At 38.7% G+C, this 23,697-nt stretch overlaps 1 long non-coding RNA gene across 1 annotated transcript in view; it reads right to left on the reverse strand.

Moving 5' to 3' along the window:
• Nucleotides 1-5,924: 5,924 nt before the first annotated feature.
• Nucleotides 5,925-23,697, reverse strand: part of LOC142361669 (uncharacterized) — a 621,016-nt gene continuing 603,243 nt past the window's right edge. Inside the window, exon 4 of the long non-coding RNA XR_012764312.1 lies at nucleotides 5,925-5,980. This is a non-coding gene — a long non-coding RNA (uncharacterized LOC142361669). The remainder of the gene's footprint in view (nucleotides 5,981-23,697) is intronic.

Genomic DNA, 23,697 nt, shown 5'->3' on the forward strand with positions numbered 1-23,697 from the left:
GTAAGCATGGAAAACATATGAAAGGTTTAATAAGAGGTAAAATTTTTCACATACATGGATTATAGTAATATTCAGTCTCCCTGAGAGGTAAAAGCACTTCTGCCACAGGATAACTGGGCTGTTTATGTGACATGAATTGATAAACCCCAGCTAATATACTGGATCCTTGGATTAAAGAACAACTTTCAAGAAATTTCTGTTCAGGAAAGGAAAGGTCTGAAGGAACTGGAGAGCTGGAACACCTTTAAAGAATACAACTCTTCTTAAAGTTTCTGGCCAAAAAAGTAAAAGTAAGGGTAGGTATTGCAACAATAAGTAGATGTGCACTAGGTTTCAAGACTATCAGTTGTTTCATTTTAGAATACTGCTCTGTTTGATTTTGAGCCAAAACCTACTGAAGCCAATAGAAGTTTTGAATTTGCACTGTGAACTTCATAGCATGCCCATGAATCATCCTCGTAGGCCTAAATTAATTTCATCTAATTTAAGGCAGCTGAGATGCCCATACGTGGAGCCAAGCTACAAACTGCTACAGAGAATGATTTTTTTGTGTTAATTGTAAAAGAAGTGGTGGAGCAATGGCATTGCTAAATAATCCTAATAACAAATGTGAATCCCCCACAGATTTGCAGAAAATTGTGATATATATGATATACTTAGCTTCCTAGATCTTTCCATGGCTGCTATGAAGCAATTCAAAGGGAGCTATTATTCAATTAATACAGAATAACACAGTGCAGTCACAGGCTATCAAAGAAAGAAAGAATTTAAGCACTTCAGAGAAGAAAGGAAAAAAATTAGGCTGTTTACTCAAAGTGAAAATATTTAACATGATACAGCACCAAATATAGCCGAAGCCTGAAAGCATTTCAAATGAAGAAATGAGTGGGGAGAGTGGAGTTGTAACTACTCTCTCAAAATCTACCTGTCTCAGCTTAAAGGCCAAATTTCTCTGTCAAGTCAAAACAGAGTAGAAAAGCTGATCTTCTTCACATCAGGAAGATTTAAAAGGTTTACACCAAGAGCCTAGATCTCTTGTTTGATCAGCAAGAAAACTGTCTCACCTAGGGTTTTTCTGAACCTACCTTTACTGGTCTCTTTAACAAGTTAGGATCATATGTCAAACTTAGTAAAAATCACCCCATGTTTTAGCTACTGAAGCTCCAAAAGTAGAAGCAAAAGTGCTATTGTAAACAGACTGAATCTAGATAATATCTCATAGTTAGACACTTAAGGCTGCCCCTACAGTGAGCATTGCAGCAGAATAGGAACAGATGACGTTCCAACAATGCAGCGAGTGGAGACAAATGGGAGATTCCCTTCAAAAGTTCATCCTGGTATGAAATAAAAGCAGGATTTTAGGTTCTCAATTCACTGTAGATTAATTAGAAACTCTAGATTTATGCTGCACAAAATTTGAAACATCTCCAAGAGAAGCTGAGCAGTTTTCCAGGTCAGGAAAGGATGCTTTGTTCGTGCAAATAAGGTAACACATTAGACCCTGAAAATTTTGGTTTCATCATCATCAAGATGATTAATTTTGATAAAGAAAGTCCAAATCCAGTCCTGAAATGCAAATTTATGAACAAGGAGACAAATAGTTTTGAAGTGCTTGCATTTCATTTTAGATCATTTCTGAATTGTGTTGAATGTATTAAGTTTAGGGCTAGAATTTAAAGAGCTGCTTTTGTTAGTTCTACTTTTGCATGCTTTCTGGTGTAGCCCATTGCAAATGTTCTCTTACTTTCTCATTTGGGCTGAACTTGAACTTGAATTTCCATACCGCAAGTCAGCACCAGACCAAAATCTTTCCCCCTTGCCCTATGGCTAATCTCCCACTTAGTCTTAGAGCCCCGTAAGTGACCTGATTTAATCTGAGTGGAAGTATCAATTGCTAATAGGTAGTTTTAGCAACAATACTTGTTATGTTACCTCAAAGCAACAAGACACCTCCTGTTTAAACACAATGATAGTAGAGGACCAGCATGTTTCAGGAACCTCAGGGTACAGGAGCCTGTCCTGATGTGGTCTGGTCTACGAATAAGGTTTCACCGTCAAGGGATGAGTTAGAATTTGAACTCTGAGTCTGATTAAATATAAATGTGCGTGTAGACAGGTCTGGCCCAACCACCCTTCTTGTATGAACTAGAACATCTTCCAAATGGTACTAATTTTACACCGACCATGATACAGATTAGCTGTCCAACATAGGTTTATTATTTTGATGGGGGATAGTTTTTGATTAGAAATCTTTAGGTGAAATTCAGAAGATACCACCCTCTGCTTCAAAATAAATAGTTTCTAAATTTTTCAGTATAGAAATGAGAGTTCACATTTAGGCACTGGAATGGTGATCAAAGATGTTTCTGTTTAGTATGATCTCTGGCCCGAGATTTTTTACAAATTTCACCTCCGATTCCCAAATGAGCTCAGCTAATAATCAGTGCCTTATTAGAAAGTTTTGAGAAACAACATGTCTTTTCAATCTGCCTACAAGGTCAAAAAAACTTCCAGCAGGATTTAGTATACGTGCACAAGCTTGATGTATTGAAGTGCTGCATTTTTTTACAATCTTAACAGTTTGATGAGAATATCAATTAAACATGACTGTGTAGTTAAGATTTCCATCTCCAAATCAAAGCAGTGTTATAATTTAGCACTGATCAGGAAAGCAGTAGCCGTCAGAAGGGAATGACAGAAGGGAGGCAGCTGCTTTCATATCCTTTTAGTGTCCATCTCTTTAATGAGCCTGAGGAGACAATTCCCTGCTGACTATTCATTAATTAATAGAATTTATGAGAGAAGAAGAACTATCAACATGCAAACAAGTAAAGAGCAGGTGATGACAGTCTTCTGTTTGCAAGGAATGAACATATGATGGAAAGGAAGCTTTTGAATAAATAAATGATCTGAAAGGGATATTTACCAAAACACTAAGTTCCCAATTCTTTGGTTGGGCAGCAATGAAGTGTGTCTTACAGCTTACCGGCAGTATGTTATTAAACTCATATTCTGAAATATCTGTGTTCAGATCAGGAAGAAAGAAGGAAGCAACCCAGAGGGTTCAGCAGATGACTCTTTCCCATTCTGAGATGATAACAACATTTTGCCCTGACTTGATTGCATTAATAAATGTTTGGGTAGACCCTGCTAGGAAACACTGCCTCCTTCCAGGTGGGTCTTTCAAAGTTATCCCCATAGCTTGCCCTTTGGTTGGGAAGTCTGAGATGCCTTGAGTAAGTTTTGCGAGGCAAACCAAACTCTTTCCCAGCCATGAAGATCTTAGGGTGAAGAACAGATTGTACCTAAATCAACCTTCAGAGGTTAATAAAGAGAGGACAATACCACAATTCTGGGTGACAGCCACCCTTTTGTCAGGCTAGAGACCCTTTGAAAATGTAAATCATCGTAGGGTAGCTGAGATTTCACAATTGGTGATAGCCTGGTATCAGTTCACAAAGGGGTTCTTTGAGCCTCTTTGCACAACTTGAATTCATGTAATATTAAACACCCACAGGCCACATTTCAATTCATTCTCTTTGTTCTGATCAGAAAGTGTAAAATAGCTGGATTTAGACACATTTGTACAAAGGAGAACTACCAGTAATGCTGATTCTGTCCCTTTTTTACTGGGGGTATTTTGTGTAGGATGTGTGAGGAACACAGTGGAGCTCAGCTCTGCAAGTGCAAGATCCTTAAAGACTTGATAATAGCAGCATATGCCAGAGCAACCACGAGTCTGCTGTAAACAGGACCTGATGAGGCAGCAAAGACTGGACACGCAAGATGGATTCCAACTATAAAAGCTCCAAACACTATCCCATCATGTTTTGGGGATTTACATTAGAAAGGCCATAGTGACAATCACTCTCATACAACTTGCCACTCGTAGAATTCTGTTCCGCACAATCTTGCATCTCTTGCATATGCAGTAGCCAAACACAAGGATTTCGTTCTTGACACTGTATACAACACACAAACTGCTCCACATATGTTCACAGGGTGGGTAGCTATAGCACATGCATTTTCTACTAAAGTTTCTAAATGTCAGGAATGTTACACATTTTTCTCAATAGCTGGTCTGTCGGATGGATGATGGAGAAATAAATAAACAACAAAATGAGTTGAGCAATTTTATCCAAGGTCATATGCAGTAGCTTAATGCATAACATGTCTGGAATGCTTCATAAAGGAAAAAAAGCACAGCAATTAACATGAGAAAATATGGAACACAGGAAGCCCTCCTCCTTTCATATTATGTTGTTTTATCAGAAGTGTAATAACTTAGGCAGGGGAGGAAGGGGGATTTCAATAACATGATTGATACTTGGATAAAAAGAGATAAGGCATAGGTAATAAAGTCCTTGATTCCATCATAAGTACATATGAGGTTAGATTTTGAATTTTTCTACTAAATATTCTCTATTTTCTTGGATTTCTAACATCTCTCCACATATTTTCTAAAATCTTCTGCACCAGGAGCCCTATGAAAACCTCACTTTTTATTATAACTTAGGTTATAATTAAAAAAAATCCCATCAAACCATACCAGAAACAAGAAAGTAAAAAAGTGTATTTTAAAACATTGTCTTAATGTTTATACCAGTCTTGGGTTTCTGTTTTATTTCTTTTGTATTTTAAGGGGTAATCCTCTCAACACCTCTTCCTGAATCCTTGAAATGACAGTACCAACTTTCGGGGGAAAGGACTGTGGTTATACAACATGTTTCTGCCTGTGCGAAATTCATTCATTGGCTCCAGCTTGGTTCAAGACTCCAAAATATTTTCAGTACAAACATGAAATAACAGAAAATAATAAGAGTAATTAACAAGTAAGCAAATTATAGTAGTTCCCTTGTAGTTACCTTCAAACAAGGTTGTGTGATAGAGAATGGAAGCCTGTCTTGTTTCACTGTAAAATACTCTGTTGACTTCTAACACGCAGCTTTCTTGACCCAGCAATTTCATTGGTGCGAAAGAACTATGATACCCCTGGACATTAAACCACATGCTGCTAATTACAAACAGGCATTTATATTTGTACTTTTTGACCATTTATCTCATTTCATGGTATCTTTAATCCAGCCACCAGTGAAAATATGACACATGGGAATCCTTATATCTTTTAAATTAGCTGACATGAATATTATAGCCATGGTGCATATCAGAAAACACAGGTGGATTGCCCAAGGTAGCACACACTGGAGCCTGGTGTCAGGCTGCCAAACCATTACAAAGATTTCCCCATACCTCAGATGGCAAAACCAGCAGATGTCTAGAGTGATGATTTCCAATGGAAACTGGGACAAATCCACACACAATTCAAAAGGATTGTAGCACTCTAAGCTACAACCAAAACAATATCAAGGCTACTAGGGAAGAAGAGAGAAGGGTTGTGTTTAAGGGGAGAAAGAAAAATAAACAAAATCATTGTTTTCCATTTTTTTTCTCGTTTTAACCACTGAAATTATCAGTTGAGCAGCTCTTTCGCACCTTCATGGCTTGACTGTGTTGAGCAAAAACAATCCTGGTCAAGACAATGGGATTGGAGCAGCTATCAAAATGCAAAGAGCTGGTGGATATGAAAACCCTGTCCTTCCCTCTCTCATACTAGGTGAGTTCACAGAGCACAGATACCCCAATGTTCGACGCAGGAGGCATGCAACTGGTGCATGTAACGGTGACTCAGACCTCCACAACCAGGTCACCTGATTGCACCACATTGAACAGTAGAATTAACAGCTTTATTCACTCCTTTCATTTGACAACCCTTTTTCCACTGACACAACCTGCCTCTCCCACACAACAAAATCTCCAACACCATCCATTAACAACAAATTCTTACTTGAGTTTATACTCATTTGTACATCGAAGTTGATGACAGGTGTTTTTTAAATATGCATAGTCCACATCTGGTACTCTTACCTTCACAAAACCAGTAGGATGTCTGAGCAAATCCAGTGAAAATGCAGCAAACTTCCTAAGAAAAATGAAAAAAAATTATCTGTCTTTCTGTCTACATATATACATAAATAAAGACTGTAATCAAATCTATAACTGTGAAATATATGAAGATAGCCAGTCTGGTGAGAACTTTGTACGCCAGCAATACACTAAGGTACATATCCTCCTTCCCTCCCAGCCTTCGGTTAACTCTAATTGTAGATGAGCATTCAAACATACTTGTTGCTAATAGTAATATTCTGGTCCCAGGTCTGATCATCATATGAAACTTGCCTATATATTGCACCAGAAATAATAGAGGAAATTAATAGTAATGCTTTCTGGTCTTATCTGTTACTATATGTGTAACAGAACAACCAATTTCAAAACAAGATCTGAACCGTCTGTCTAGAATTCTGGAAGATTTTTCTTGGTTCCACAGGTTTTTTGTTTATTCCTGAGGGTTATCAATCTTTGCGTATTTAGTGAAGGCCTAGAACTTATGAGACTAAAAATTTCAGATTTCTAGAGGCTAAAACTAGAACTACTACTATTTTAAGTTAAAAAAATTGAAAAGAATTACATTATCTTACTGTTCCTCATGAAATATTCAGACAACCAGTAAAAAAAAAAAGCATATAACTCCAAGAGTGAAGAAAAGATCAAATTGTTGGCATTCCTACTCAGCTTTTAGTCATGATACAAGAGCATAGGGAATCTGAATAGAATTGAAGGAGAGAAAATGTAAAGATCGTTAAGGAACATTTATTTCTTTATAAGATTCTTATTGAGCTTCTAAAACTCCTAGCTAAGAGGTAGTTCTGATACCAGAAGTGGCCATCAAAACATTTAGGAAAAAGAAGTTGTATCTGACTTCACAGAAAAGTAAAAATTACTGTGCTTTAAGCCCTGCCTCTGCTCTCTGATAAATTGTTTCAGTTCTGACTTCTTTTCAGTTCTGCCTTAACCTCTGTGTTTCTATGCTGAAATGACCAAATGAAGTATTATGAGGAAGCGTTTGGTGGTTTTTCTTTAATGCCTCAGACACGAATCACTTATTGTTCTGAGATGGATGAAAAAGCTGAAAATTAAGGAGCTGAAGTATCACTGATTCACCTGTAGTTTCCTTATGCAGATGTGTTCTAAAAGACTGACAGCGTGAGTCCGTAAATGCAACCTGTATTTCAATGCAATTGCTCCTACCACACCAGTTGTTACAGACTAAACACCTAAGTTACAGCACCCTTTTGGAATACATTTTTCCTAGTAATGCAGCTAACAGCCAAACACAAAGCTCAAGTTCAGCCTTGTCGAATTTGCTACCTATAGAGATAGATCTCCTTGTTTCTGATCCAAGTTCCTTCCTCCCCTTTTGCATTTTGTTTTGCTTTAATTTAATGACATGTGCTGGTTTTGGCTGGGATAACATTAATTTTCTTCATGGTACCTAGGGCGAGGCTGTTCTGGATTTGAGCTGGAAACAGTGTAGGTAACACAGGGAAGTTTTTGTATCGCTGAGCAGTTCTTACACAACATCAAGGTCTTTTCTGCCTCTCGCCCCAGCCCACCAATGAGGAGGCTGGGGGTGCACAAGGAGTCAGGAGGGGACACAGCCGGGACAGCTGACCCCAGCTGACCAAAGGGATATTCCATGCCGTATGATGTCAATCTTAGTAATAAAAAGCTGGGAGAAGAAGGAGGAAGGGGAGGACATTCAGAGTGACGATGTTTATGTTCCCAAGTAACCATTATGTGTGAGGGAGCCCTGCTTTCCTGGAGATGGCTGAACGTCTGCCTGCCAATGGGAAATGGTGAATGAATTGCTTATTTCCTTATTTTGCTTTGCTTGCATTTGCAGCTTTTGCTTTGCCTATTAAACTCTCTTCATCGCAACTCATGAGTTTTTTCACTTTTACCCTTCTGAGTCTCTCCCCCGTCCTGCCTGGGGGAAGTGAGCATACAGCTGCATGGTGTTAGGTGCTGGCTGGGGTTAAACCACGGCATAGCATAATTCAGAAAAATCATACTAGCACCTTCTTCCAGAGTTGAAGACACCAATCAGACGATTTCTCTGATGTACACCCTGTACCTTCCTACACAAGTTTGCAATGCGTGCTTCTCATTTACAGATTGCATCCAAGTGTTTAAGGCATTGACTTCTGCCAGCTACACCATGCAGACACGGTACTTCAAGGAAACATGAGCAAAGAGGACACTAGAGCTACAGCTGGAGTGCATGAAACATCCTGAGGAAGGAAGCTGTGGGGAAATACAGTCATTAGGTTTTCTGAAAGCTGCAGAGTGAAGTGACCTTAACCAGGAAAGTTTCTCTAGTTATATTAACTGCAGCAGGAGGTAAGACCAAGTCAGAGGTACTTGAAACAGATGTGGATGAGAATAAATCTCTAAATTAATTTGTCTAGGGAGTAAAGATGGGGTTGACCATGTTTTCTAAGGCTAATTGCATTTTTTGCTTTATTTTTCAGTTTCTGTATTTTTCACTTTAAGATTCTAAAAGAAAATAGGAGCCTGTCAGACAAACAAGCAAAGAATACACTTTCTCTATCATTCCTTTTTTAAATTCCTGTTATTAGACTTGTAAATCCTGGAGGTCCATTCACTCAAGAGGAGGGATCTGCAGGTGTTTCATATATGAAATCTGCAAACTTTTTGTTTGATTTTCAACAGAAACAAAAAAAGTAATTTAGGGTAGATCACTGAGTTAACCAGTAAGAGATGAAAAACAGTCCAATCAATCCTCCAACACTGCAATTCTGTATTCTGTGGCTGAATAGTCAGATCTTTCAAACTCCACACTAGAATTTACTCTACAATTTACACTAGATTGTAAACTCCAGGTTGCTGTCCTCTCCCATTTCCTTAAGTTTAATGTTAGCATGGATATTATATAGTTCTACAGCATGGTCCTAGTATTTACCGTAGTTTTACACTGATGTGCATTTATTGATTTCAGTTGTACTTATTCCCAGTTCACCTTGGCGTTACTGGGAAGACAGTCAAGCTCACAGTTTTTATGATTTGCATTTTTTTTCAAACAGAAGTGAAGAAAAACACTGCTGTGAGTAATTTGACATAATTTATGTCAGATATTAATTTTCTTTATTTTTCATCTACTACAAATATACATGACTTATTGGAGAAGATAGTTCTTCTGGAGGAAAAAAAGCTCATAAATTCCACTGAGTAACAAACTATTTTAAGTGGCTGTATATTTGAGTAGCTCATAAATATGCCTGATTTCAGCACTGGATTTACTATATTTTTAATTTTCCTACAGATTGGCCATAGTTTTAAAGGTTTTATCTGAAGCCGTCTGGTCCATTTAAAGGGCACAATGTACTTAACTATTCAACAGGCACTTGATCCCGTGAATGCACTTTGCTAGTAATGGGATTGTCATTTTCCAGGCCAGTAAAAAGCACTCACTGGAACACAAACAGATTGTGAGAGAGAATGCTCATGCTGATGTCTGGCAGCCTGACAAAGGGAAAAGAGAAATGTAGCCCTTTCCTGGATTAAGTTGCACTGACTCTATCTGTTCCAAACATTTGACTCAACTTCATTCTTCTCATTATACTTAAGACAATAATAGGATAACAGATCTGTGTCATGAAGGCACTGACCTTTGTCAGAGGGAACATTTTGACAGGAAAAGATGTGATATGCTACTACACTCTGTAATTTTGACAATGACTGACAGTGTGGCTGTATGTCAACATGGCAAATCTTATGCTTATGTTCTGACATTGTCATCCCTGGATTAACTCCTGTTTTTTTAGTGTCTATGATCACATAAAACTTTTCCAATGAAATTGCTAGATGGAGACAATTCATGGTGCCAGGAAGCCTTGATTCACCCCACACCTGTAAGAAATAACTTGTGCCCTAGGGAAAGAGGAGTTTTTGGATAAAGTGACAGGTAAACCTAGTGAACACTAATGCTTCTTATTTTGTTTCACTCCAGGGTGAGGATACTCTCAGCTTAATAAATTCCCATTTACATTGCCTGCTTCGTTGATGAATGTTGTATGTTGATGATGAACATTTGATTCTGCTCATTTTTCCGTTGAAGGGCTGGATTGGACAGAATGAGCAAATTTTAACATTGAGAAAAGATGTGTTATTGCATGGAATTTGAATACTTAGGATATAATCAATACATGGATAAAAATATTTTTCTTTATCTTCGGGATTTCTGTGTAGAGACACATCACCACACCAGCAAAGAATCCTATCCATAAGAAAAAGACATATATTCAAGTGGTTAGACAAGGTGAAAAAGAAAGAGGCACAGAAAAAGCCATTTGTCCAGAGACAGGGTGCAAATGTTCAGTATCTTTTTCAGAAATAGAAAATATTTCTCTGAATGTGCACTTCAGTAGCCACACCAAACAATTTATGCTGCCTGGTTTTCCTATCTGAATTTTACCTCTTGTTTGGGGGGATTGCAGTATCGCAATGTGGTATGGCGTGCAGTGTTCAATTCTTTTTTTTTTTTCAGAATAGCATGAAGAATATCTTTAGTGCTGTGCAGAGCAAACAAAATTGACAGTCTCTGCCCTAGTAGATCTTGCCTTGCAAACACTTACACAGAAGCAATTTCATTAATTTGGAATTTGTTCCTGTTCCCAGTGAAATCACTGGTGAAATTCCCAGTAACTCCAGCAGAGCAGGATCAAGACCAAGAATATTAACACTGACTTATGTGAGAACTCTCAGAGAACAAATTAAACTGAAATACAATCAAAGCAATGAAAACTTGTTTCCTATCTTTCACCTTCCATGATTTAGGTATAAAATTGCCTAGATGTAGCATCACTTCTCATTCAACTCTCTGAGTGACATTTAATGAGGTTTCATTTTTCACTATGACACTTTGACAAATGCTGTGTTACTATTGCTCTTAAGAGTGACTGTGCAAAACATTCCCACTCCGGAGGCATAGCGTGAGTATAGTGAGGCTCTAAATGAATTATGCATGAAATATGAGAATGCAAGCAAATGTTAACTAATTTCAAAATCGGTCAAAATCATGACAATTTAGTTGGTGACAAGTGAAGTCGTTTTTCTAAAACATTAACCGTGTCCCTTCTGGTAGATTGATTTGCAGAGCAGAAAAGGTCATTTTCCAAGCAGATGGGATATTTCCCAAGCAGAGGGGAATTCAGCTTCTACATGCCAGATATAATGAGAACCAATAAATTAGACAAAGCTCCTGTTTACCTAAGCTGAAATATTGATGGCCAAGTCCACGAGAATGCTAATGTCTGCATTCATCATTTTTTTTAAGTCTTCAAATTTAGAGCAGCACATGTTGTGATAGATCTATATATCATAGATACAGTAACATCAGACAAGGTACCAGCCACAGAATACGAATATAATGCAACAGAATAATTTCAGTTTCTTGCACACAAATTTCACTTTTATTGGCTAAAAAGAACTGGGATGTAAAGCACTACTAAGAGCAAACTGTATGTCTTGAAGTACTGATAGCAGATTACAAGATCTTTTAACTTTTGTGTTACCAGTGGCTAGAAGCTGGTCTGCAAGCTATGTGACATGATCTAGTGGTCTTCATAAAGTTCCCAGATTGTGACACCATATGGGTCCTTCATAAAGCAGTGTAACCCAGGCACAAGGATTGTAACAAACCTTTCAAGACAGAAAGGTACCATATGACTGGAAAACAGCAAGTTTAACAGCTTCACACACACAGACACACAGAATGTTTGGGGTTGGAAGAGACCTCTGTGGGTCATCTAGTCCATCCTCTGATTAAGTTAGTAGAACTAAAGTGATCCATATAACTAAAGGCCTTTATCTCCAATTTCTGAAGGATGTATTCTGAAGGAAAGGATAATTAAAGCCATGAAAACAAGTGAAAATATGTTAAAATACAGTAGCCATTTTGCCACGAGAACATAATGTGACAATAATCTGTTAATTTAGACATATGAAATAACCAGGAAGAAACTGTAGGCCTGTCTCAAAGGTTGTTAACATATGCAGGGGAAATCAGACAGGAGGTTTTTCCCAAGGGAAACTGCCCCGAAGGGCAAAAAGACCCAGGAATCCTAGATGCTCTCACGAGGTTCAACAAGGCCAAGTGCAAGGTTCTGCAAACATGTCAGGGCAGCCCTCGGTATCAATACAGGCTGGTAGAAGAAGGGATTGAGAGCAGCCCTGAGAAGCAGGACATGGGGGTGGTGGCAGATGAAAAGCTGGACATGAGCCAGCAATATGCACTCACAGCCCAGAAGCCAACTGTATCCTCAGCTGCATCAAAAGAAATGTGGCCAGCAGTGCAAGGGAGGAGATTCTGCAGCTTTACTTTGCTCTGGTGAGACCCCACCTAGAGTACTGCATTGAGCATCAGCACAGGAAAGACATAGACCTGTTCGAGCGGGTCCAGGGGAGACCACAGCAGTAATCTGAGGGCTGGAGCACCTCTGCTATGAGGAAAGACCGAGAGAGTGGGGGCTTGTTCAGCCTGGAGAAGAGAAGGCACTGGGGAGAGCTTCTGGCAGCCTTCCAGTACCTGAAGAGAGCTTATAAAGAAGGTGGCCACAGACTTTTTAGTAGGACCTGTAGCAATAGCACAAGGGGTGATGGTTTTAAACTAAGGGAGGGTAGATTTAGACAGGTTATAAGGAAGACATTTTTTACAATGAGGGTGGTGAAATACTGTCACATGTTGCACAGAGAGGTGGGAGATGCCCCATCCGTGGAAACATTCCAGGTCAGGTTTATGAACCTGATCTAGTTGAAGACGTCCCTGCTCATTACAGGGGAGCTGGACTAGACGGCCTTCAAAGGTCCCTTGGAATCCCAACTATTCTATGAATCTAGGATTCTTTCTTCAAAGGCAACCTCCTCAAAGTGCAAGAATGGCCCAACCCCAATGTGCAGGGACTCAAGCAGTAGTAGCAGAAGATCAGCATGAATAAACAAGGACATCCAAACTCAGATCAAACACAAAAGGAAGTGCAAAGAAGAAAGAAGTGGAGACAGATTTTCTAAAAGTATTTTAGATACATTTCCTGAGTGAGCAGGGATGGAGCTAGAACAACCCCACAAATCAGATGGAGTTCAGTCTAGCAAGACATGTGAAAGGCAACAAGCAGAGCTTAAGTACATTAGCAGTAAAAGTCAGGCCAAGGAAAATGTTTGTCTTGTGTTGAAGGGGGCTGATTACACAGTGATGAAAAATACAGAAGACTGAGTCACTCCATACTTTCTTTACTTACTCTTTATTGGTAAGTCTGCTCTCACCTTACCAGATCTCTGTGCCTAACAGTAGAGTTTGGGGAATGAGGGAAAGCATGACAGAAGACAATTATACCAGGAACTACTCTAACAAACTGGATGTACATAAAGCCATGGAAACAGTTGAGAAATGTCCAAGTATACCACAGAAATGGAAGTAATTTTAAGACTTCTTTCTGCCATTTTTGAAAGATCGCAGTGGTTGCTGGAGGGACCAAGTGGTGGAAAAAGACGATGTTACACTCAATCAGAAAGAGTAAGGAGGGAGATCCAGGGAATTACAGGCTCAGCAAAGAGCAGAATAAAGTCTTGGGAGTAGAACAACTTTATGCAACAGCACAGTCTGAGGACCAGCTCTTTGGGGAGCGTCTCTGCAGAAAAGGATATAGTGCCCTGATGGGCAAAAGTTGAGCACTATCTGCAACATGTCCTTGCTATCATGAGAGCTAAGCACTTTTGTGGCTGCTTGAACAGCAGTATAGCCAGACCGCTGAGGAAAGTGGTGATTGCCCCCAACTCAGGTATCATGAGACCATATCCACTGTACTATGGTTAGCTTTGGGTTCCCCAGTATGCAAGTGACAAATGGAGGAAAGTGCAGTGGAAGCCACCAAGAAAATCAGAGGTTGGAGCACATGACATACAAGGAGGGACTGAGAGAGCTGGAATTGTTTAGCTGGGAAAGAAAAAGCTCTCTTCAACTGCAAAGAAAAAAGTGATAGAGATCATAGACAGGCTCACCTTTGAGGCCACAGTGAAAATGCAAGAGGCAACAAGGGAAGTTCAGTTTGGATATTAGGTAATAGCTTTGATCTCTTTGATGAGAGTAATTAAGCACTGGAGCAGACTGCTCAGAGAGGCTTTGGAGTCTCCATCCTCAGAGAGAGTCCCTGTGCATCTCTGAGAAACCTGGTCTAACTTTCAAGCTGCTCCTGTAGAGGACCTGTAGAAAGTTGGAGTAGGCAATCTCAGAGAGTCTTTCCAATCTTCATTACTGTGTGATTCTTTGTCTCTAATTAGATAAAGAAGAATTAATGAGTCCATAGTGAAAAACAGCATCCTGGCAGAAAATCTGTCCCAGCAGGAGGAGCCTAGCAGCACAATTTTCATTAAAATTTCCTGTGGAAATTTTGATAGAACAGTATCTGAAAGCTGCAGTACAGTGATTTATTCTTTCCAACATGTAAAAAGACTGTTTCAACTGGAACCTCGTTCTGAAACAACATTTTGAAACTTTCACCCATTATTAAAATGGAAAAATCATGTTTATGTGATTTAAAAAAAAAATAATAAATGCAGGAAACTTGAGAAAAATTGTAAGTAGGATTGAATCTATAGCAATGTGGTGGGTACACGCTATTTTGATCTAAATCTTTAGCTCCTGATATAGATCCTTTGCACTGATCTGTTATCTTAATGCTGAGCTAGTAAAACTCCTGGGAATTCACCCTCTCTAAGGAAAATCCTAGCTGGCAGAGAAAGCAAGTATAGCTGCCTTTGCTCCAGGGTACTGAAGAGAAGCCCATTTCCAGGGCTGGGGTGGGAAACTAAACTAACCCATTATAATGGATACTGGGTTTGACAGTAATGAAGACGACTGTCACGTCTCCATGTAAGTACCTAAATATGTGGACTAATGAGACTACTGAAAATAGGTATACATTCCACATCCTTTGGGACAAAATTTTCATCTTTTTTTTTTTAATCAACAACAAAAAATCTCCAAATCTCTGATTTTTGGAAGTCTATAAATCTATTAAAATAAATTAACACTATAAAATAACGCTAGAGGAGAAAATACCTCTATTTCTTCTTAGAGGCATTACTCCTTCTGTGAGAGTTATGTTGGTTTCCATAGCAGCAATTGAAATGTGATGCTAGATTATGATTTTTCTTATAACTATATAAATCCAAAGTAGCATAATTATTAAAGTATTTGTTATGAATATTTACATGGTTTTCTGAAAGAAGAATTTACTTCACACCTTTACAATTTTCAATCATTCTTTTTAAAGCAACGGATAACTGACTGTAGCACAGAAAGAAACAATATATTCGTTATTTTAAAGCACATTCCCTCTGAAACTGTAGCCTTCTAACCAGTTAAGTTCATATTTCTTAAAAAACAAGAATGATATTTTTGCTGAGATTAATGAGAAAAAAAACAAAATTGTGTAAGTCATATATTTGTATTTTCTTAGGACATGCTGCGGAATTCTAGACAAACCTGTCCTGATAATGAATTTTGTTTATTAATAATGTCAGGCTATAAAACACTGCACAGTTTTCAGTACAGCCCAGAGATTAAAAGTCTTCCACTACACTCACATTCAGTGTAGTTTTTGATTCTAGACAAAATTCCAGACAGTAAGATTTATGCAATATGCTCAGAGTGCATTAATCCACTGCCCTACAAAGTCCATTAATTTTGAATACTGCTATCAATTGCACTACATGACATGGTGATAACTACATTACTACCTTTATAAAAATGCCTTTCCTGATATTGAGGGCCTCAGTTTTGCTCTCTGAATACTTTGTACAGTTATCTACATGCACATGGTTAGGCAGAAATCTCAAACACATATGCATATATGTTATATATTTGCATTAATATATTAGTTATAATATTAATTGTATTACATCTTCAACATAATGTTAGGATGCTCATTTCATTATGTTAGAGATTCATCAACTTTTTTATTGTTTACTCTTATTGTTAAACATTGTAAATTAAATTATCCATAAATAGAAACTAATGAAACTAAAGACCAACAACAGAAAGTAAAACCAACAATTCCATTCCATGCTGGCGGATTTAAAAGGATCAGACTATGGGTGTCAGGAGAAATTCTGATTCAGATGCACCATTCAATTTTATGGAGTCAAGGTGTGCTTTTCATTTTTAGAAGAGGGATTCATATTGTCTAGTTTCAGATATTTATAACATTTACTTCAAATGGAGAGAGGAAAACTAGAATTTTCCTTACAAACATGAGACATGTTAGTGTGTAAATCAGCTAACTGACACAGTCAGAGGGATCTCAACAGGTTGCTGAGAATGGTTGACAGAAACCCCACGAAGTTCAACAAAGGAAAATTAAATTCTCATAAATACAAGGATTTTTTTTAAGGACTTTTTTTTTCTCTTTTTTAATTGGAGGATGATTAAACACTGGGGCAGGTTTTCTGGAAAGGCTGTACAATCCCTATCCTTGAGCGTTCAAGACTTGACTGGAGACAGCCTTGAACAATCTCATCTAATCAGACCTGCTTTGAACAGGTGGTTGGACTAGAAGCCTTCCAGAAGTCCCTTCCAACCTAAATTATTTTCTGATTCTGTGACTTTAAAAGGGGATTTTATTGCCATCCTCAGCTGACAAAAGGAAGGCTATACAAGCTGTACTGGATGTGCAGAGTCATAGGATAAGACATGAAAGACACAAGCTCAAACACAGGAAGTGCTAGATTAATATAAGGAAAAAATTCTTCATCATAAGAGTAGTCAAGCACTGAAAAAGGGGACAAGAGAAACTGTGAAATTTCTAGGCTTGGAGATATTCAGAACGTGGCTGAAAAAGGTATTGAGCCACCTGATCTAGTTTTAAGGTTAGTCTTGCTTTTTGTGGGAGCCTGGACTTCACCAGCTCCAGAGATAATTTCCAATGAAGATCATTGTATGGTTCTGAACGTATAAAATTCCTCTTAATTTTGTTTTCATTTTAAAGGCTTGCATGAACAGTTTCTTCCAGGCATTCTGCAATCATTTTTTGATAGAAGCATCAACATCTGGTTGCAAAAACATCCCAGAGCAGTATTTACCTTTTCCCTATACATACATTATGTGTGCATTGTTTTACAGCAATTTCTGGTTCAAATTAGTGTCTGCAAAGATATAAGTCCCTCTGAAAGTATGACTACATATATGATCATATCTGAACAATGCGTAAGCAGTAATTAACCGTAGATTTCTTCTCTGCTTGTAAATGAGACAGAATTGGTAGAGCTGGAAATAATCAATGATTTTGTGACCTAATCTAATTTTTGCTTTGTTTCTTCTTGGATTATCTCAAACAGATGCTTGTGACATGTTAACTGAAAAAAAAATCCCAGTTTTCTGTTATAGAAAGTCATTAATACATTGGTCTGTCTATGGGTGGTCAAACACTTTCTACAGAATATGTTTCTAAGAGAGAAATGTGGCTGTCAGATGTTTTAAACCACAGCCTGCTTTCTACACAAATTTTGGGGTTGTTTTCAGAAGGAAGAATTCTGAAAAATTATTTTTTCACATGAAAAACTGGGTACTAAAAGAGAATATTTTGCCTTCCTGAAAATGGAAGGACTTTTCCATTTAATGATAGGCTCTGATTTTTATATGTATGCAATCTTTTTTTGCTGGACTTTAATTTCCTATGACATATAATAACCAAGGAACCCTCGTTTTACCATCCATGAAGCAAGGCATTGGTGTACAATTGTTTAAGTGGTTTAGCCAGGTGACTAGAGAATTATTTTTTTTAATGTTTAGTCATTATAATTTTCTTTCTTTTGAAATATTTCTTCGTATGTACCCCTGGGAGCAGCATGTATTTGCTGCATGTGACTCATCTATATAAGGCCTCTTCTAAGAAAGACAGTGGTAGAATTCAGGCTTGAATTTAAGAAGTCTTTGTTATGTACTGCTCCTCTAACCTGCACACAAACAAAACAAAACAAAACAAAAACCTTTTTCTGTCAAAAAAAGATCGCAATTAAAAATTTAAAAATGGTTGTGCATTTTACATAATAACAAGAACAATCCTTCCTCAATCAAATTATGAATTGAATTCTGCATATTTAGACAGGGTATCTGTTACATATGGTGCTGAAAGGAGTGTTTTTAACCATGCTTAAGAAAAAAGCTACATAAAAGTCATGTGGTGTAAATCTAAAGTCAAGAAGTACTGACATATTTAGTCTGATGAGGAAGAGGAAAACAAACTACTGGCAAAGTATAAGAGCAGATGGCCTTTTGTCACCCACATATCAAGCTTCTTGTATACCAGCTGTCACGGTGACATTTGTCTTTGTTCGTAGGACCCTAGGTTAAATAAGTCTCAGGTTAAGTAAAGGGATTTTTTTTTAGGTGAATTAATTCCTGAAAGCTGGGAGGACATCCATGGGGCCATTTGTATGCTTGTTATCCGTATTGTAGGTTACCACTTCCAAATCACTTACAGCAGCTGCTGGGGCCAAAAGTCCCATCACATTGTCTATTCTCTGAGCACAAATAGTTGATATCTAAATAGTTCATTGGTCTTCAGTTGTAGAATATATTTTTCTTGGATACAGTATAAATATGCAGATTTAACATGAGTAAGAGCTAAAGAAAGCTCCCAAAACTATTTTCACAAAGAAGTTTGAACCTTCAAATAGTGATGTATCAGCTTATTTTTACTTCTGTGAGCAATCTCACTAAAGTTATTTCATTAAGCATTAGGTAAATTCAGAGGGGTTAGGGACACTGGATCTTTAGTAGTTAACCTTGGTATGTTAAAAATTTCATATTGGGTCTTTAGGGTGTAAGGAGGAGAATGGAACAGAAAACTAAAGATTTTATCCTGTTTAAATATAACATTTCTTTTTTATTGTGTTTGTCTTTTCTTCTTCAGCTTTGATGGTCTCAATCACAGGCTTTCTCATGGATTGAGCTCTGGTACAGTGAAATACAGTCAGGGCAAGAAAAAATGAATTCTTTTAGTGTAAATATATATGAAAACACCCTAGGAATAGGTAACACTCCCCATCCTCTGTCTCTCAACATTTTTTGCATACTGGGTTCAAATATCTAAAAATACTCCCTGTCTGAGCTTTGATTTTTAAAGTATCTTTTCTGTCACAGTTCTGATACTGCATCTGTAGTAAGGAGAACTGTTGCCTTCTGGTAGCTACACAGATTGACTTTTGGCTCTCATATGCGGTTCATTCTCTCAACCCCTTACAGGACAGAAACAGAAACATTCTTCTCCATTTTAAATTTTTTTTTTAACGCTTCACTTGGGCTTTTCCTTTCTTCCTTATTTTTATTTATTTATACAGCATGAAACGATGAATTTTAAACCTAAACCATCTCTTGGTTCATCTTGTTCTTATAAAGTGTCTGGAAAATCTTTTGGGCACAGATTTTTTTCAAACTCCAAAATAAGGGAAATATGAAATATGTAACTTATATATGTAAATTTCTGGGTAGATACTTAACCATCCTGATGAGCAACTCTATTACTTGAGACATTTTCTATTTTAGATTGTGTCTACACAAGAGCAAAAGCAGCATGGCAATTTTTTAATCTTGCTCAGTGTTTCTTGTGACCTTTTGAAAGAGTGATCCTTCCTGACTCACATGTTTTCAGGCAACCCTAAAAAATCCACCTGTCCCTAATAGTTTTCTAGAGATGTTGGGGAATGCCTATCTCTGCAACGGCTATGTCTTCAATTACAATGTAGATGTACCCGTACTGTGTTACCAGCAGCCCTTCAGTGCTATCAACAGTACACTGGAGCACAGAATAACGCTGTTTAAAATAGTCAGCTGACACAAAGAAAGAGATTCAGTGGGAGAGGAGAAATCAACTACAGATCTATGCTCTAAAAATACATCCAAGTGACTGCAGAAGAGTCATCTGGCAGAAGAATCTCTGATTTAATAGTGACTTTACAGCCATTTTAGCCAATTGCTAAAGAATAACTGCTGGACAATGGTTGGAGGTCTATGATGCACTATCAGCAGTTTATTACACTAAATTACAATAATCTCCCTGTAAAATTTGTTTCCCATTTTTCTGTTTGCTGTAGCTACACACCTTTTCCTCATGCCACTATAAATGTGAGGTAGGAACTCATTTTTCCTTACAGCTAGGGTACAATTCCCGGTGCAATGAGCACAGGCCTCTAAATTTGGGTTCCAAAAGCTATAATAACATAAATCAATATCACAATAAATGTATTGATAACTGTGCAAATAGTTGAACAATCCTAGGCCGGTTTGATACAGTGTTAGATTCTAATCTGTGAATTCAGTGAATTAATTACACCTTTCATTTTTAATGTAGATTGCTAAATATTGTCCTGTTTCATATATCAATTGAAAAGTCAAAAAAATTACTATAAAAACCTATTTTTGGACAGCGCAACCCCATCACATGAGGTGAGACTGAATTATGCAACTAAACCATAACTGGAGAACATTATGGTTTTACATCACAATATAATCAGGATCAAAAAGCATTACGCACATTGAGAAACCTTTCCTGACAGTATGTGCAGTGGGCCTCGTACATATCGATAGTGAAAACGGTGACAACATTATCCAAATCCCATACAGATTTCCACTGTTGTGAGAGACTGGCTGGGTAGACGAAGGGAGAGCCGTGGATGTTGTCTACCTTGACTTCAGCAAGGCTTTTGACACAGTCTCCCATGATATCCTCCTAGGGAAGCTGAGGAAGTGTGGGCTGGATGAGTGGTCGGTGAAGTGGATAGAGAACTGGCTGAATGGCAGAACTCAGAGGGTTGTCATCAGCGGCGCTGAGTCTAGTTGGAGGCTGGTGACAAGTGGTGTCCCCCAGGGGTCAGTACTGGGCCCAGTCTTGTTTAACTTCTTCATCAACGACCTGGATGAAGAGTTAGAATGTACCCTCAGCAAGTTTGTTGACGACACCAAACTGGGAGGTGTGGTAGATACACCAGAAGGCTGTGCTGCCATTCAGCGTGACCTGGATAGGCTGGAAAGCTGGGCAGAGAGGAACCTGATGAGGTTCAACAAAGGCAAGTGCAGGGTCCTGCACCTGGGGAGGAACAACCTCATGCACCAGTACAGGCTTGGGGTGGACCTGCTGGAGAGCAGCTCTGCGGAGAGGGACCTGGGTGTCCTGGTGGACGACAGGTTAACCATGAGCCAGCAGTGTGCCCTGGCTGCCAAGAAAGCCAATGGGATCCTGGGGTGCATCAAGAAGAGTGTGGCTAGCAGGAGGAGGGAGGTTCTCCTTCCTCTCTACACTGCCCTGGTGAGGCCTCATCTGGAGTACTGTGTCCAGTTCTGGGCTCCCCAGTTCAAGAAAGATGAAGAGCTACTTGAGAGAGTCCAGCGGAGGGCTACGAGGATGGTGAGGGGACTGGAGCATCTCCCCTACGAGGAGAGGTTGAGGGAACTGGGCTTGTTCAGCCTGAAGAAGAGAAGGCTGCGAGGGGACCTTATAAATGCCTACAAATATCTGAAGGGTGGGTGTCAGGAGGATGGGGACAAGCTCTTTTCAGTGGTGCCCAGTGACAGGACAAGGGGCAATGGGCACAAACTGAGGCACAGGAAGTTCCGTCTGAACATGAGGAAGAACTTCTTCCCTCTGAGGGTGACGGAGCACTGGAACAGGCTGCCCAGGGAGGTTGTGGAGTCTCCTTCTCTGGAGATATTCAAGACCCGCCTGGACGGGGTCCTGTGCGGCCTGCTGTAGGTGACCCTGCTTCGGCAGGGGGTTGGACTAGATGACCCACAGAGGTCCCTTCCAACCCCTACTATTCTGTGATTCTGTGATTCTGTGAGAGTGCTCCAGGGATACATTTAAGGGTAATCAAGACTAGCACACATAGCAAACTGAAGCATATTGCGCACTGCTTTTTCCTTCCACATGTAGGCCCACAATTACTTCCCCTTTTTTTTTATTCTGCAATATGTGGGATGACATCTTTCAGCATGCTTACAATTTGTACTTCTGGAAATGGCAAACTTTGCCAGAAATAAAGTAGATTGTTGCCTTGTCACAAGAAAGGTCTCATCTTTCATTGTAAAGACTCCAAATTGTACATCAAGAAAGGAAATACTGGCAGCTATAATTTATAAAAGGGTATTCTTAAAGAAACAAACTAGAGGAACTCTACTCCAGTTAACTAGGGTCCAGAGGAGGACAACAAAGATGATCCGAGGGCTGGAGTACCTCTGCTATGAGCAAAGGCTGAGAGAGTTGGGGCTGTTCAGCCCGGAGAAGAGAAGGCTGCAGAGACCTTATTGCAACATTTCAGTACCTGAATGGGGCCTAAAGAAAAGATGGGGACAATCTTTTTAGCAAGGCCTGTTGTGATAGAACAAGGTGTAATGGCTTTAAACTAAGGGAAGGTAGATTTAAACTAGATATAAGGAAGAAATTTTTCACCATGAGGGTGGTGAAACATTGGAACCGGTTGTCCAGTGAGCTAGTGGAGGCCCCATCCCTGGAAACATTCCAGGCCAAGTTGGAGAAGGCTCTGAGCAACCTGATCTAGTTGAAGATGTCTCTGCTCACTATGGGGGGTTGTGCTAGATGTCCTCTAAAGGTCTCTTCCAACCCAAAGCACTCTGTGATTCTATAATTCTATGATTCTATTCAGTCCTTCTTAGTCACAAGCTGTTTGAGGTTTTCATCAGCCAGTGTTTGCTGGCCATGCTCTGATCTCGAACTGGGACAAATCTCACTGAATTCAATGAGCTGATTCAATTCCATGACAAGCTATAAAGTGTGCAGGTGATGGCTCACATATGTCACAGTTCCTCATCCTTCAGTTTTGCTTCTTGATAGCTTCTCCATACCATCATGAGTGGTTTTGCCCAAGAAAAAACAGGACGGTCCATCTGTTTTATAGTAGCTTCAAGACATTTGTATAAAATTCTGCTTGAAAAACCAGAAAAGCTAAAGACAGAATAAAGAGGATAGTTGTCCTCACCACAGGAGTTTTTCTAGTTGGATTGCTTTTTTTTTTTTTTCCTTCAGACCTTCTTTACAGTATTTTAAGTAGTACTAAATCAAAATCCCATTCCACAGTTCATTGCATTCATTAAGTTTTCTACTACAAATATTACTAGAATATGGTAGAAGGAGACATAAAAATGTGACCTGCACCAACAATGGTCATTTCAGTTCCTGTTCTACTTTTATTAGCATTGACGTTATAACTTCAAGTATCCTTCTCATGTTTGCTTTTGGATGTCTGCATTCTTCTACAAAAATGAAAACAGCAGTTTTTTTCTCCTCCCTTCTGTACCTGAAACTGTATCATAGATTTCCTGTGACCTCTTTGGCATGTTTAAAGTGAATGAAATGCTTTCTGTCCATTGAATAGAGTAGTGAAAAAAAAAAAATCCGTATATTTGGATCATGGCTGAAGGGGTTTCCTTCACATTATTGTTATTAATAACATAAATTTTAATATCAAATTTGTTTTAATTTGTAACAGTGTGAACGCGAAGTAATACTAATGTCGTGAGTGAATTTACCCTGGATTTTTAGTGAGTAGAGGCTCTGACTCGTGGACATCATTGAAGTTGCTCTGGATTTACCTCACAGTAATATGTCAGAGAATTAATCTGAGATTTGTTTACAGGAGTATAAAAGGGTAAATTTGCAGAGGACAATACAAGGACCAATTTAATTAACAGCAGCAGCATCCCTGAGAAAA

This window comes from Opisthocomus hoazin, chromosome 1 (assembly GCF_030867145.1).
Source record: "Opisthocomus hoazin isolate bOpiHoa1 chromosome 1, bOpiHoa1.hap1, whole genome shotgun sequence".
In the NCBI taxonomy this organism is placed as follows: domain Eukaryota; kingdom Metazoa; phylum Chordata; class Aves; order Opisthocomiformes; family Opisthocomidae; genus Opisthocomus; species Opisthocomus hoazin.